At 39.0% G+C, this 16,910-nt stretch overlaps 1 long non-coding RNA gene across 2 annotated transcripts in view; it reads right to left on the bottom strand.

Moving 5' to 3' along the window:
• Positions 1 to 15,061, bottom strand: part of LOC104143331 (uncharacterized) — a 76,740-nt gene extending 61,679 nt beyond the window's left edge. For both annotated transcript variants that reach the window (XR_693892.2, XR_011142787.1), the window contains exon 1: positions 14,902 to 15,061. This is a non-coding gene — a long non-coding RNA (uncharacterized lncRNA). The remainder of the gene's footprint in view (positions 1 to 14,901) is intronic.
• Between the last annotated feature and the right edge of the window lie 1,849 nt (positions 15,062 to 16,910).

Genomic DNA, 16,910 nt, shown 5'->3' with positions numbered 1-16,910 from the left:
TGTAAAACATGTTAAACATCCTACTTAATATGTGAAAAGGATCATTATTCACAGACTCCTAATCAAAGCTCCATTTGGTGTCATTATTTGTTTGGTTTTACATGTTTCCTGCTTGCTTGAATGAAAATTTCTGGTATTGGTAACTGTCACAACTAGCTCAGAGAAGCTAGACGAGGAGTTGTGCTGCATTCAGAAATTCCCAGGCATAACGTGTTTTTTTGTTTTGTAAAAATCTGTAGCTAGGCTGTAAATTATTGATTTATTTGGTGATTTACTTTGCAGCAAATTGAAGCTATATGCAAACTAAATACAACTTCACTTAAGCTAATTATGATGATGGGGGCTATAAAGATGCAGCAGCTGATAATCACATTTATTTGACATGTACACTTTAAGCCAAAAAATATCCCCCCCACCCCTCCCTGTATTTCTTTAACAGTTTCAACTCCTCTGCCTATGAAAGTGTTAAGGTGATAGGTATGTGAAGCAATGGCATAGAAATGTGTTAGGTTCTCCTGCCTTACATATAAGGAGAGATCTCCCCCATACTGAGGCTAGGGGCCAGTGAGTGCAGGCTAGGGAAACAGTAACTCGTATTTTTTCCCTGAAAGTCAAAATACAATTAGTAGCGTTTGTCATATGAAACAAAGATTGAAGTATCTTCCTTTTTCTGTACTTTTTGGGGCCACACACGTTCCTAGCAAAAACAGATTCTGAAGGTATTAGCACCCAGGAGAGCTGTCTGAACAGCGTCACTGCAAGTCTGACACCATGAAACACGGGACATGGACTGCAGTGCATGGACTTTTCACCCATGCCTCACCAAAGGCAAAGTTCATTCCCAGGGTTTCAAGCCCTGCTGTAATGGCTTTCCCAGAGAGAGAGAAGTTTGACTTTCGATATGTATTTTCTAGAGATGAAAATATCCCACTGTAGATTTCTATCACAGCACCATGGTCTAGTGATTGCACCTGGAGCAGGATGCAGAGGATCTGAATAAAAGCCCAAGCTCTGTCATGGATACACAACAGACTGACATGTTGGCTACTGATGTAGATATATATTCTGGATAACTTTTGAGCTAACCAGGTTGGACATCTATAGCAGCAGAAGTACATGGATGAGATTCAGAGTTCACAACATTCTGTACTCTTAAATCTACAGAACGGAAGATATTTAGATGCTGAAGCACAACTCTACATCAGGGCATGGGAAAGGAAAAGAGAGTCAGAATCACAGGATATACAATTTCACATTCCTATTACTCTGGACAGACCTCACAGTTGAGCTCTGAGAGAGAGACTCTGGCTGTGAGTTCCCGGAGCCTGCAACCGGAAGCAACCACCACTCTCAAGGCTTTCAGACTCCTGTGAAACTGAGCACCTGAAAGCCCCAACTATAATCTGAAAACAGATCTTTTCCATCCCAAGTTCCTGCCTAATGAAACCAATATTCTAGTCAACTCCACCACTAGAAGTAGTAGCTGCAATACGTAGGGGAACATATTTTCTTTTCCCAACTCCGTGTACTGGTGTTTCGCAAATGAAATTTTCTCTGACTTTCAGGCTGCATGAAGTCTTGAAATTAAAATGATACGTAATTGTCAATGAATGGAAAGTATTACTTTCTGGCCAGCTCCATTTGTACATATAAAATATACTAGACATCTCAATGTGTCTTTCACGCCATCTCAAATTATTTTCCATTATTATATTGTTGAGATTTCCAAAGCCAGCTGCTTAAGGGTTTTCAGTGCCCAAATTCCCACTCGTTATTTCATTTGACACACAGATCCCTTGAGCAGCACTGAAAAATTACTGAGCCTTAATATCTGTGCAAGAGTTCCAAACAATAGCGACAATGAAGAAACTGGTCCTGGCACTTTAAAAAAAAAAAAAACAATGAATATGTAAGACAAATTGTATCTGGAGAGAGTAAACACATTAAAACAGGCTACTAGTAGCGTCTTTCAAAAGATATACAGTGTAAGCTGCATACTTTTCAATAGCTCAAGGGGCTTATAGTCAATAAATTTAACAGGCTGCAACAAAAAAGTCTAAGTGAAAGTACAGTATGTAAATGGAAGTTAGAGCGCACTCTTCTTTTCAACCTTAGGACAAAGTTAATAGAGGGGAAATGACAAAATACATAAAAAGGAATATACAGGATTTGACAGAGTATGTTTTTTTTTTCTTTTAACTTCAAGGCAATCTACCAGACTATTTTGGTTTACTGATAAGTCAAACAAAGAACTTTTATCAGTTTGCATAAAAGTTTCACTTTCAGCATTGGTAACATTAAGCTTCAGAGCCTCTTTCCGTATGGGCGTCCGGGGGGATTACAAGGGAAGTAGTGTAAATACTGGCCTCGTCACAGAGAGATTAGCTTCAACGATTATATGGTAAAATAGTGATGCTTTCTGCACTGACTGTTTAAAAACATCCATTGACAGTTTCTGTAAAGCTCATGGATATCCAGGCTAATAGGGCAGTGACAGCAGCAGTACTGCCAGGCCCGTCACTGCCTCCTGGCATTATTCATGCTATTCTGATGCCTGGTCTGGGGAGCTGGATCCTCAGCCTTGCCAGATATGTTGGCAGTGGCTCACTGTTTGTGTGATAAAAGATGTTTCCTTTAGGAATTCCCTTTATTTAAAGTTATATCAAATGTAAATGCCTTGGACCATCTTGTCCTCAGGATTATATTCCTGTTAAATCAGTTTTTCAGACCCTATCCCTGACTTGTCCCAGTGTGACTATGAGCACATATAGGTTGATTTTCCACTAACTTAACCCTCATGCTGACATTTACACTTGTTTAAGGTGCCAGTGAAATTGAGCTAGCTGGACTATTCCCACCGAGATTCTCTTTTCTCAAAGTTTTTTCCTATTTTGCTGTTTCCAAAAAAACTCTTGCTGGGAAGATATCGGGTCAGTGAAGGATGGAGACTGTACATGTAAGACAATCAAGACGTTGGCACCGGATATGACAGGCCCGACCTAAAGTTGTCACGCTCTGCCTTAGCGATGACTCTTTGGATTAAAAATGCTGCTCTGAAAGAGGCAGAGCAGAAAGTGGTATGGAGGTACCTGCAGCCTAAATTGGTATCTTAATACAGAATGCGGCAGGCAGAAATCCCCTCTCTATGTGAAGAGGTCTGTGTTTCTGAGTGCATTCTAGCTAGTTTATTGTTCCCCAGCAGGACAAAAATAAATTCACCAGAAACTGTCATCTATTTGTTTCTGCTCCTGTAAAATGGTAATGCACCAAAATTTTCTACTTACCCCAGTGATATCATTTGAAAGTTTGAATATACATTGGTAGCTGTATATAGTTCAAGACAGTGAAGGAAGAGACTCATTTTGTTTACCTGCTAATTGCACAGAGTAATCTCCATTATTAACTGTATAAGAGTACAGTTAGTTTGGTTCACGAGACAAGCATGCCTGTATAAAGGACAGAGCACAGAAAGAAATCATGTAGTTTATCTAGGGCAGTCCTTTCTTACACTCGTCAGGTACCTTACATCAAGCACAGTGCAGTCTTTTGTCTAACATACTGCTGGCAAAGAAACCAGTGCCTTACAGGAGTCTATAAAAATTATGTTAACACTAGCAAAATTGGTTATGTTTAATTACGTTTAAAGGAAAAAGATTTAAGAATCCCAGGTTCTGACTCGCTAAATTGCTTCAACTAAAGATGTAGCATGTTAAGATTTTTCTTGACCAATATTATCTATTAAGATTTATTAAGCCATGTGCAATAGGGCCTAGATTTCTTCCCTAATTTCATGTCCATGGAAAGTGAGACAAAGTACAGAGGAAAGACAGTAGTGCATGGTGGATCTGGTTTTTGATTTTTGTTTTTTGGGGTTATTTTTAAGAAATATAGCATAAAAATTGTTTTAGACAGATCTATGAAAAGCGGTCACCAAAACTGGCCATTAAGTTTTTGAAAAGGTCTTTTGATCACACTTACAGGTATTTGTACTCTCAGTACGCCATTTCTTAGGCCATCTCTGCACAGCAGGTTGTGACTGCTGCACGACGGGGACGTAGCCAAGCAATACGTACACCAGTCACGCTGGGCAACGGTAGCAGCCTGTCTTCAGAAGCACTGGCGCAGCTGTAGCTGGTTTACAACCTCGGTCATGTCTATGCTGAAGTGCTGTGCATGGTGGACTGAGCCCCAAGCCTGGCTGTGCACGCGAGTCGTTGGGGAAAACAGACTGTCTCTTCTCCATCAAGGGAGATGTGTACGGACATGCACAGGATATGACAGATGAGCTCTTGATAGAGAAAGGCATTAGTAACCAGTCAGCCAGCGAAGGTGACAGACCGATTAGAGAGGCCCATGAAAATAAAAATCTTTCTATAGAGGAAAACAAAACCCTCTCTTGTTTTCTCTGCAGTTAAGCAGAGAAAGCCTTATCTCATTTAGCTAATGAAAAATACACATCTACTGTGGTGAATATTCATCTACACATGGCTAGCAATTCACTTTGTCTTGTAATTACCTTTTCTTGTTATTTCCTTCCCTTTGTTTCTTTGATACTGTCATTCTATGAATAATTTCCTGAATACAGTCTTGAGAACAGAGAACTCTGTTTTTTCTAAGAAGAGAAAACACAGGGTTTATGAGGACTGCATCCACCATGCCATCCCTGGGTGACTTATTGCACCATCTAACTGTGTTGGCTGATTTTAATAGGAGAAGGCAAAAGGCCAAGCAGCAGATATACTTGCTGCATCCACAGACTAGCTGGATAGGAGACTGTTGTGCTTTCAGATGGCATAAAAGGGTAAAAGATTAAGTGCTTTTTTTCTTCTTTAGTGTTGCTTAAAAGTCTTTCAAAAACACTGATTTTCCTTTCAGTGAACTTGTTCCACAGGTTTGTTTCCAATGGTTTTGGGCATATAAGGGCTGCTTTTAAAATTCTTTGAACAACTTTACGTTCTGGAAGGAATATGAACGTGCTATCGCACACTCCAAAATATATCCACTTATACATTACTAAATGTTAAAAAAAAAATCTAGCTCATTACATTTATAAAACGAGAAACTTAAAATACAGGCTTTGACAGGCTTTAATACAGGCTTTAATATACACTCATTTACTTGTCAATTCTATTTATTTCAATAAAGAAACACTGTTTTAAATATAGTCATGAGAGTTTCTATATGAACTACATTTTTATCCAGATATAGGAAAGAACTCAGTAGTATTCTGAATTATAACTAGTTATATTTTCTACCTACAGCTAGCCAGAGAGTATTTGGATGGCTAGGGTCTGTCTTTGCCATTGTACATTTATTTTTTCCAGATACCTGAAGCAAGGTATTTGCAAGGTAAATTATTGAACTGAATGGTAAAGAGAGTTAGCAATCAATTAGACAGTGAGCTACATCTCGGGCAAATGGTATCACACAGAGTAAATGAGGTCAAATAGAAATGAAATGGGAGATTTAAAAAAAAAAGTAAGAAGGTCTGAGTGAAATATTCATAACAAACTGATTAGATTAGCTCTATCTACAACTAATCAGTGAAGGATGAAATTTTCAAAAGCCTTTTGGAAGCTGATGGGAATATCTCTCGGACCACACACTGGCCAACACCGAAAAGTTCTGAAAAGTTTACCTAAGCTATCTAATTTGTAAATTCACATGTTCACTGTTCAAAACTATGCATATATAAATAAATTACTGCATAGTAAATATTGTAATTTAGTGGATAATAAAGGAATGCAAACACTTTATGTTAAGATGTTCTAGCCAACGAATTATTTGTGAATCAGTTTTATGATTACATTAGTGGCTACTTGCTACGCTTGAGTCTAGATTTGTTTTGTGTCACTGGCTATAAAATAGTACATTGCATTGTTTTCACTTCCTACCTGGGTTTTGTGTTTCTAAATAAATACGTATAAATAACTGTTAAGATAGTGGTACAAATACAAATGAACTCGTCTTTTCTTCCAGTCAGAGTCATGGCTTTTATTTCCATATCCGTGTACATCATTTTGGAGCGTTCACTCAGTTCTGATGGCCAGAACGTCAGGAACAGATCAGCCTTCAGACTACCGGAGACAAAACTGTCAAAGCACAGACTTTCCCAGTTCGGTGGAGAATGCTGAGTTTCTCTTGAGCTGCATGTGCATCCTACCAGGTCTGACAAAAGTCCTGAAATAAAACTGTTGCCTCCCAGGCCAACCACACACACGGCACACCCTAGGGAGACCTTTCTCCTGATGCAGTGGCAACGAGCCGAACCCAAATTCCAGGGAGACTTTCTTGCACTAAGGGCCTAAGAGATGCAGTTCTATCTCCTTGAGCCCAAAGGTCTTCAGCACAACGACACAGCAATAGTTTTACAAGTGAACTCTATCTCACAAGTGACTGTTTTCAAAGAACCGCTTGCACTGCTGTAAGTCTGTGCCATCATCGCTTCTAAACTCACATACACTGAAGGAGCCATGAAATCCATCCAAATCTAGGAGACTCCTCTTATCAAATTACCATAAATGAAGTACTGCAGGTCAAATCTTGATTCTAAATTACATCCAAGTACCTTTTAAATTATAAAATTACAACAGAGCTCAGTATCATCATTATCATTAAATGCCACCTCTGAAAAATGCTAAAGAAATATTGCCGATTGTTCCTAGACAAAGGAAGTTACTGCTACAGAGATATTACAATTATGGAGTAGTTCATATCATTTAAAGTATATATTTAGTTTAATTGTGGTAAAACTAGATAGTATTCTGTTGATTTCATAATTGCTAGAAAAACCGCAAAATAAAATACATGTTTTGGGGGACCGAGAATTTGATGTGGTTTATAATCAACAACATTGTTCACAATGATGAATCTGAGTGTACAGAAATTATTTCACTTCGCAGCACTGATGCTAACACTTGCTTTCCCACTCGTTTTTCATTACCATTGCAAAGTAGTTTTCATAGACAGTGCTTATTTTAGTCATGGCAGAAACTAATGAATTTTTCAGACTTGTGTCTGGGTTTTATTATACTCCTATACAATCTTTTATTATACTCCTACAAAATCTGTTTTTTATGTATTGTACTATCAAAGAGTGGGCTGAGAATGCCCTCAGTTCCCTTTGCATCTTTTTTACAACTTTATAATTCAGAAATTTAAACTTCTCTTTACCCATTGTGAATTGCTAACCTCTGAGTCTAGCCTTGCATCTCCCTCTGGGTCACCGTGAATATTATTTACACTACAGTCACATTCAGAGCCTCTGTAGCTTGGGCCCTTTTGTACAAGACAATGTAAAAACAAAGCAGTAAATAGTCCATTCTCTGAAGAGTCTGCAGTCTAATACATTTACAACACCGATTTCAGTGAAATAAAGAGACACTTGAGCTAATCCTTTTCAAGCTAACATGAGTATCTCTACTCTACTGGAGTATAAGCACAACCTAAATAGGTAATACAAGGATGATTGGAAGGGTAACTACATAAAGTGATAGGAAAAGGGAAACTCATAATTCCTTCTGCCACACAGCTGACATGGATGTGGTATTCACAGCAAGACATCCAGCAGAGAAGACAAGATACATTTATGTGGAACTGTCAATCTAAACATCATTTTGCCCTTTCTGAAAAATTCTTCTCTGAAGAGACATAAACCCCACTAGACTGATTCACAATCTTTTTAAATGTTGAAGCTGCCGATGACCCTGCTCATAAGGTGAAACTTGTGGCTGCCCTGGTGCCCAGAGAACACAGCAATGTTGAATGCATTGATTAACTTTGTGCTGTTTTTTAACGGAATGTAAAGAGGTAAAAGAATTGGAAAGGGAAGGAGAGAGTTTGGCAAGACACAAGGAGTCAATATGCTCTAAACCCGACTCTCTATCTTGCTGCTGCTGCCTTTCACTTGGCCCGTTCACTTCTCTCTATGCATCAATTTGCTCACTGGAAAATAAGGCCGGCAAAGATCCTTCCTCTACTTTTCCTTTGTAGTCCGAGATCTGTGAGCGGAAGGTGTTACAGGTGCATGACGTGGGATTGCTGTTGTGCACAAAGCGTCTTTCCTGCCGGACTAGAGGGAGCTAGCTAGTGGTTCCCTTGGAAAGTGGATCTGAGTGCTGAGCAGGCAGACACTGTCACAAAAATCTTCTGATACAAAGGTGTGAAGAGAGCAGCATTATGGGAAACACTGAGTCTATGCTCTAAGTTTGCTGCTCCTTCCTGGTACGGACAGGAGCTGAGCAAGTACCAGCTATTTCAGATCAGAGGAAGGAAAGGACAGTTTAATCCTTTCCATGGGTAGGAAAGAGTGATTTAGCTCACCAAATGGGGGACTTGAGATCAGTTCCAGAGACATTGCTTGACCCTGTCTGAAACCTTTTGTCTCTTTATGCTTTACTTCCCTATCTGTAAAATAATATCAGCTCTTTGTATGTCATAGATTTAGATAGGACATGACTAACCTTCACAAAGTAGTCCTGCAACACGATAATAAGATGGCAAAGAAGTACCAGATAGACACGGTACTGAAGAAAGGCTTTAGAAAACTAAATGAGTTTGAAGCAGTTGAAAATTGAGACCTTCACAAGAGTAAAACATGTTTTTTTCCCTCCTGTCATCCACTGTTACAGATCAATGCTCCTTATCTAGTCTATGCTCCTCTCACAGCCTCGCACACCTACTCACCTGGCTGCCTCTGTTGGGAACACTAAAATAATAACGGAGAGACAATAACACTGGCATTTTAACTTGTAATTTTGTTACATAAATTACTTTCAACTGACAGTTGAGTGGCTAGTTTCAATAAAGCAGTAAATACTTGAAAGGTCTTGTTTTTGGAAAGACAGGCAAAGGTTACTATTTCTTCCTCACTCACTATGTTCACTCTAGAATAGAAGGACTTGGGATTGTGACAGCCAGACACTTCTCTTGGGGCAGGGAAAGGAAAACAGGCCCTCTAGAGAGTAAGGGAGATAACTGTGTGTGGTCAGTGCTGTTCCCTTGCAGGATTCAGATGAGTATATTCTCAAACTTTGGAAAATTCTGCCTTCCATGAGCACTAACAAACCCACCTTTTTGGGGTATGCATCTACTGCAACCACTATTGTAATTATGCAGCATCAGTAGAGGTATGCAAACTGGCTTTAAACCACCAGCTTCGGTACATTTAGGAGAAAAATCATTGCGGCTGCAACATCCCTACGAGAAGCTGAATAAAGGCTTGGGGATTATTCTTTAACGAGCTCCACGCTAGCACAGAGACACTCTTAGCAACATCAGAATTAGTTAGCATAAAGCCAACTTAAGTATCTGACAGCCGTGAAGACAGATCCTCAGATGCACAAAGGATCACAAGCAGTATGGCATTGGCAATGACAGGGCAACATGCTCTCATATACCTATATATCTAAACTGGTCATACCGTGTATGACATCTGATAACGATAAGTAGACAGAGTTAAAGCATCTATTCAACTTGAGAGTGGCTAGCCCTCTCAGCTCCGTGAGCCACATACCAGGCTGCTACTGTGTGCTGTAGAGGCCTGAAAGCCAACCATGGGAGGAGTTTCCCGGTGAAAGATGGTAACTGTTCTGCAAGGACCCTGGGTCTCCTTCAAAAAAGGGTTAGCAAGCAAGCAGTGTTCCCCGGTTCACCCCTCTCACAGGCAGGGATTTAGCTGAGTAGAGGAGAGTGACCATATACGCCCCTCACACTGTAGACCACAGTTCATTTCAGGTTCTGCAAAATGGCTTGCACCTACATACTTTAAGGCTATACATCAAGTTGCTTTGTAGACAAATATAATTTTTAATATCATAACCTATAATTTATTCTCCATTAACTACTGAAATTCAATTTTGATACTGGAAAATCTAAACACATTCTTTTAAGCTTTTCCTTTCAATGATCATTTGATTCTTCTGACACATGGCATGTCTGATTCAATGGTATTGGCTCCTCTGTTTTTAACTAATATTCTGCTTTCCAGAATACCAGAATGATTATATTTAGACATCTTTTAAAAGCTGTAGTGACAGCAATTTCAATCAAAAAAAAACAGAAAAAAAAAAAATTAAGACTTTCTTTGCAATGCATAGCAGCAACTGAAACAAGCCAGAAATAAGAAAGGGAAAATCAGTATTGGAATACTTTAGTTTCATTCATACTGAAGTTTGTTATGTTGCAGAAAAATTATACGGGTCCTATGTATATAAGTTAATACTGCAGTAGATCACCATTGCCATCTCCTGGTAAATAAACCATATAACTCTATTCTGATGCTTTTTCTAAACAGTCATATATTGTACAACTGTAGAGAGATTAGACCATAAAGAGGCAATAAAGGATTTAGGGTATTTATTGTGAGACTCTCATTGCATTTGTATTCTTTGCTCACATAAGACCTTTATAAAGAACTGCATTACAGTTGATAAATAGTGGCATTTGTTCTAATGCAGTCTTTACAGTGCAAAGAAATACTGCCGGTTATGACTCTGTAAATTAAGGTGAGATGATGGATATTGCTGTGATTGAAACAAATACCGGGTCTGTTTAAGAAAAACCTACCATAACCAAAACAAATATATACACAGAGAGAAGGTATTAGTTTCCAATGTATTGTAATGAGAGAGACAAATACGGAATTGTGCTACTGTAGTCAGCCAAGACAATGTCAAACAGTGTTAAGCGACACTATGAAGCCAACAGCAGGGCTAACAGCACTGACAACAATAACCTGTCATTTCACTTTTTGGTAATTTTAATCCTTTTATTTTCTTGCCATTTTCATTACTCTTTCCACTGTCATTTTCCGTTCCACTTCTTTCTCTCTCATCTATGCTCCCTTTTGTCTTTCTGCAGCTACCTGAAATGTCCTGTTAATATTAGATTTCCTCTCCTGCTTGGAGGGTCAAAGAGCGGGCCGATTCCAAAGCCGGTACGTACAATTCTTGCTCCAACAAAACTCTCTGTGTGTCATGCCAAAGACTGCAAATACTCACCTTGTCATAAAAATCTCTCATAGTCATGTGAGGAAGGAGAATGAGATGTGTCTACAACTCATTACCCTTCAGACCAGACTGCAGCATTCAGCATGATGCTGAGCCTTGATAAATCATCCTTTCAATCAAATCAGTAAGCAGAAAGAATTGCTACCTAACCGGCAATAAATTTCAGACAAGCCTGGCAAGGAGTGACGTATTAGTTGAATGCTTGCACCTTGCTTTGTTTGTGTATTGCTTCTGCAATGCTTCACTCTGCAGCAGAGAAAGTGAGTCCTATCACTTGCAGCTGCTCATCTACTGCCAGTACTGCCAATTAATATGACAGGGAACAACCCCTTTAACAACATTTTGCTTTTTCTCATAGAAGCAGAAGAAATGTTGGCAACATTCTGGAAGTAACTAGAGCTGAAGGATTTCAGACAACACTGAATTTTTTGAAACTAGACCTGCATCATGAAGAACATCTATTTAAAAGCGGCCTTCATGATGGTGACAATTCAGTTTGTTGCTTTCGTTTCACTAGCCACATATATAGACTGCAGCAGACACGTTCAATCATGAACACTGAAGAAGATGATGATAAATGTGGACAAGTGTAATGAAATTTCAGAGTTGCCATAGTATCAGAAACAAATTAACTGGGACTCAGAAACAACTGTAAAGTTATAGTGTGTAGATACCTGGAAGAAAAGGAGAAGTTTGCAATGAAAGCTAGAACAGGGTCTTGAAGGACTTACTTAAGAGAATTCTTTTTTTTTATCATCAACTTAGTACCTCCCAAGGGGTCTCGGAGTTTGGTTTTGGACTCAAAATGGCATTTGGAAACCAGTCTTTGTCAGGTTACACTTAATGATCACAATAGCTGTTAAGGCCAAATGGGACTAAAAAACACAGGCTTAATTATTAGACTATCCCAGGGGATCTAGAATCAATGCACAATGCTAATGGTATCTCCAGTCTTTGTTATTATATTATGCCTGGAAACTTTTCCCTGAAGCAACGCTGTATTTATTTATTTAGTTATTTTTATTTGCTTTAGCTGTTCCCTGCTGTTTAAAAAAATAAACACTTCCTATTGAAGAGAAATTCCAAGGGTAAGAGAGGAGTAGAACTAATAGCTGCCTTTAGAAATGGCAATGAAAAATATAAACTCCTATATTAATGACAAGGAGAAGAGAGGCACAAACTAAAAACTGAGATATAATATCCTTGATACAAACAGTGGCAGCCAAGTCTGGAATCGAAAAGAAATCAAGGATCTACTCATTCTAATGGGTTTACAAGAGCATGTGTGTGTCAAGAAAACCTTGGTTTAAGGACATACTAGAATCAAAACAGGGAATGCAACTTCCACTGCTCTGTCTGTGATAAGGCATCAGGTTTCCATGAGCAGCATGACAGACTGAATGTGTTTTTGTTGCCTCTCATGTCCATGCAGGATAGAAAGATGAAAGTAAGAGTGCAGTGTACGTCTGATCCTGTATTATTTGACAGTCAAGGTTGCTCTAAAACATCTAACAGATTTTGAATGTCCTACTGTCTTTGATCTGTAGCAAGTACAATACTAAAACATATCAGTGGGGAGATAATAACTAATGAACGAATAAACCATTTCAGGCAGTGAAATGCAAGATGAATTAAGGAAACAATAGTTGCAAACACTGGTTTGTGTAGTTACAGTGCAACAGGCATGTGGCCTTGCAAGGTAAGAGGCTGGATCCTGCTGCATTTGTTCTGTCTATAGAACCATTCACTCCTAAACCAACTGCTTTCTAAGAGAAATCCTCTCATAATATCAAACCAGACAACAATGCTATACCTTGTGGACAGTGCTGTCATGGGGTAGCAAACAACAAATTAAAGCCTCCATGTCACTGAGCATCAAACACATGCAGGAGAGCGGTAACGAGTATTGTGGCTAACTGCTGCTGGTGCTGGTTCACACACTTACTGATCCTTGCTTAGCTGACAACACCAGAGCTGGTGAATAATGCTTGTTCACTCTCTTCCGTTATCTGCACATGTTGGAGCCAGTGCAAGAGGATCAACTTAAGGCAGATTGGAGTTTGCTTTCATTTGTACTTCTCCAGTGTTAAATTTCCTATTAAGGAGCAAATACATTTTGGCTATTCTCTTACATTTGCATTGGCTGTTTCCTTGCAGGAAACAGTTTGGCTTAGCACGGTACAGTCATTAGCAGCAACCTGACTGTCAGCAGTTCCTACAGATCATCCAACTACAAAACTGAAAGGATGGGGACTCTGAGAGGCATTTAGTCCATAGTGGCATGAGAAGAAACGTGGATAGCCTGAGATCTTTAGAGAAAATACATAAACATATACATACATACAGATATATATATATACAAACACAGAGCAACCTCAGCCTACACTGATAACCACATTCTATTCCCAAAGCTATCCATGCATCAAGAAGGGAGAGAAACTCTCTGATCTTTTTTTAATGGTTTTAAGCTCTAAAAATCAGGAGGTGGAAAATAACCGTAAGCAAGTTCTTTGCACAATATAAGCAAGGGCTGCAAGACTGGCCTCCCCCTTTCCTTTGAGACTGCGTTTTTAGTAATTGCACTTAAAATATATTCCTTAAGGAAAAGGAGTTGCTGGTAAGGGGGGAACAGGGATGCGATAATATTTCAAAGACTTAATGAAACACAGACCATTTCTGACTGTTCATCTTATCCTCCTGTTCCACGTTTTTGAGGAACAGGAGTTTACTATTATGCACTGCATTTTTCCATTAACATGCGTGGATGGGAAGACAAAGATTCAAGGCTTTGCATTCCAAAAGAAGGACATTTTAATTCAGTCTTTGGGACAGATAAGTCAGAGATGCATCTGAGAAACACAGAAAAACATGTCTTCATAGAATTGACTGTACTATCAAACAAGACCTATATAGCAGGATTATACTCTATGGCTTACAAGAGTATTGATCTGTGTGCAGTCCTCAGTGGTGTTACATTTATTTTAACATTGATCTCCGTTTCGTTAGGCCTCTGTATCATGCACTCTCAGTGTCATCTCAGAGTCCCTCTGAAAACTCGAGTGTCTTCTGTTGCTGTCAAGATGTACAGATGCATTGTGTTTCTTGCAATTCAAAACGTCAGTTTCGAAGCCTATTTATTCACTCATGCACCCCCTTTTAAAATAATACTAAGGACCCATCTAGCCTTGACCCTCCAAAGTTAGGTAATTTCAGAGTGAAGACTCCATTGACAATTGATTTTTCTTAGTGGATTGTTTTTTTCCTCTATGCATTGTTTGCGTTACCTTTCAAAGAAGCTTGAAAATACCATTTCTTCCCCTAACGGCTTCTTTCTATTCCATTTGGAAAACATTGATTTTGCTTTCCCCTGTGATTCTTATGCAGTGCAAGTAAACATGGCTCTGTTTAATATATGTCCAAGTCTGTGCAACGCCATCAAATTCACTACAGCTCTGGGAGACGAACCAGTCCTTTTGCTAGCTCCAGTATTGCTACAACACAATGCAAAACATCACAGCTCCTGAATGTCCAGAGAGGCTACTGGTTTTGTTGATTTGATCATGCATGCCTTATTCTCCAAGCACATGACCAGACACAAGGGTCTCATGAATTCTGATGCCAGCTTTAATAACATGCTGTTGTTCAGCGGCAGTGCAGTTACAGAGACATAAGACTACATGGAGCAAGAGCTAATTGCAGGAAATACTGTGCAAATATAGAGGCGAAAAGATAGCCGTTATACCTAATAGGCTAACAAAATAATATGCATCATCTTGGATTCCTCATCGAAATCTCTGTTCCATGTTTTTCTTATCACTATATCAGTATGAGTTAGAGATGAGTTTGTTATCTTCAAGCTTGTATAGACGAGAAAAAAGTCTTAAAAACCTACCACAGCTTCCTGCAGGAATTCTCTCCTTTCACGCTGAGTGCATCTTCAAGATCCTGTGCAGACTTGCTGGTTCCCATCGTGTCCCACAATTCTGGGCAAAAAAAAAAAATCTGATCTTATGCCAGCTTGGGGAGCTAGCACAGGACATCTCAATGTTCATACTTTGGCCATTCCCTGTGACTTCACTGTGTGAGGTACTCCTATGTCCTATCCTTCATGTCTTTGAAATAGCAGTAATATTTACCCATTCCAGCGGAGAAAAAAGCTTAGTTTTACTCTATTACTTAGTTATCATTTAGTTTTACTACATTTTAAAATATATGTTTTAACACACAGGAACAAACTGGATTAAATGCCTGTTTCTTTAGCCACCTTCTTCTGTTTCCCAAGTTTTTTTTCTCTATATATTCCCTCCTCCTGCCTGTATGCAGTGGCTCTTGTTTTTTCTTGTCATTATTTCCACTGTCAACCTTTATCCGTATAGCCATTTTTTTACCTTAAAAATAGGAATTCCATATTTTATTGCTGCCAATCCAAACCTCAGCACTTCAGCTACTGCAAAATGCACTGTGGACCCAGATCCAATGTTTAAAGATGGGAGTCTTTCCAATGACATCCTTAGGCGCTGGCACTAGATCAGACACTATATGCAAGGGTATATTTCTCATATCCTTAGGTTAACTTCTGAAAGAAAAGGCTCTATCCAGCTGGAGAGTTACTTACGAAGCTAATATTTTATGCATGGAGCACCAGAGTGTCGCAAGATGATTTTAAGTATCACAGCCGACACAGTCATTACATATAATGAGTTAGTTCTTTTAAAATGTTACCTCACTTACCACTGAAGCAACTAGCCAGGAAAAGAACAAAAAAACACTGTTTATGCACTGCAGTACCTCCACACAGTACTGCTCACATCTCAAATTCCTTTCCTTACAAAGATTAAATTTAAACAACCCAGAGTGCTTTTACTTGCTTTCACTGCCCTTTTTTAATTGCATGCAATTGGAGTTGACAGACTAACAGGCAGGCAGACATCTCTTTCACAGAAATTACTTATGAAAGATTCAGTAGCTGTGTAACTGTAAACAGGTGATTTATAAAAGGGGTTCCTTCTTTAAGAAGTACAGGCATGTAACACTGTTCTTAAGCTACAGTATCAACAACAAAATAACATTTCAGCTTCAGTTATTGCTATAGTGGACATCAGCTGACCACAGAGACACATGGTCCTGAGCAAAATAAAACATGTCGGCTGGTTACAAAATCACTACTTGTTAATACATGTTCAAAGGATACATTCAATATTTCCTTATTTATTTTGGAAATACGTGCAAGAACATCTTCTGTATTTGTTCTCCCACATGTGGATTTGGGTCTTGCCCTAGCTAGCATGTTCAGCATTCAGCTACTGGAGCTGTGAATGCCAGCCTTGTGCCAAGAAACTTGTTCCTCTCTCCTGGACAGCAGAGCATCCTTTTCTCTATGTTGGGTCATAATAATGGTGCAATGGAGGAGGAGGAGCAGAAAGGGGATCTCTTTTCACAAATGATTCAGTTACAGTCGTTCTGCTCTTCCCCCTTATTACACTGACTGGCTGACAATCAAGAAAGGTACAATTATTTAAAGTGAGGAACCCGCACTATTAACAGAAATTGTATTTTACCACAGAGATTAAACATGGAATTTCAAGGCCTCATTCATCAATGTTTTGCTTACACGTTAGCGGTAATCTCTGAAAATCAGTAGAGTTATACTACCGGGAAAAGACAGTGATTAATGAGATCCTTCCTCTGAAGGATATATTTCAGGCAAAAGAAATAAAAGTAGAATGGACAAGTGGCAAGAGGCAATGAGACAGTCTCTTAATTGAAGTTGTCTTGGACTAATTCAGATGGGGTATAGGCCTTCTCAAGTTGACAAAAATGTTCTGGGCTTTTACAGTCTTTTATTATGTGCATACAAAGGAGAAATGGCCAGTTTACATGGCTGCCGTAACAATAGAAAGC

Source organism: Struthio camelus, chromosome 9 (genome assembly GCF_040807025.1).
Source record: "Struthio camelus isolate bStrCam1 chromosome 9, bStrCam1.hap1, whole genome shotgun sequence".
Classification (NCBI taxonomy): domain Eukaryota; kingdom Metazoa; phylum Chordata; class Aves; order Struthioniformes; family Struthionidae; genus Struthio; species Struthio camelus.
Note: the sequence above shows the minus strand (reverse complement) of the source record. Positions and strands in the feature narration are given on the sequence as shown.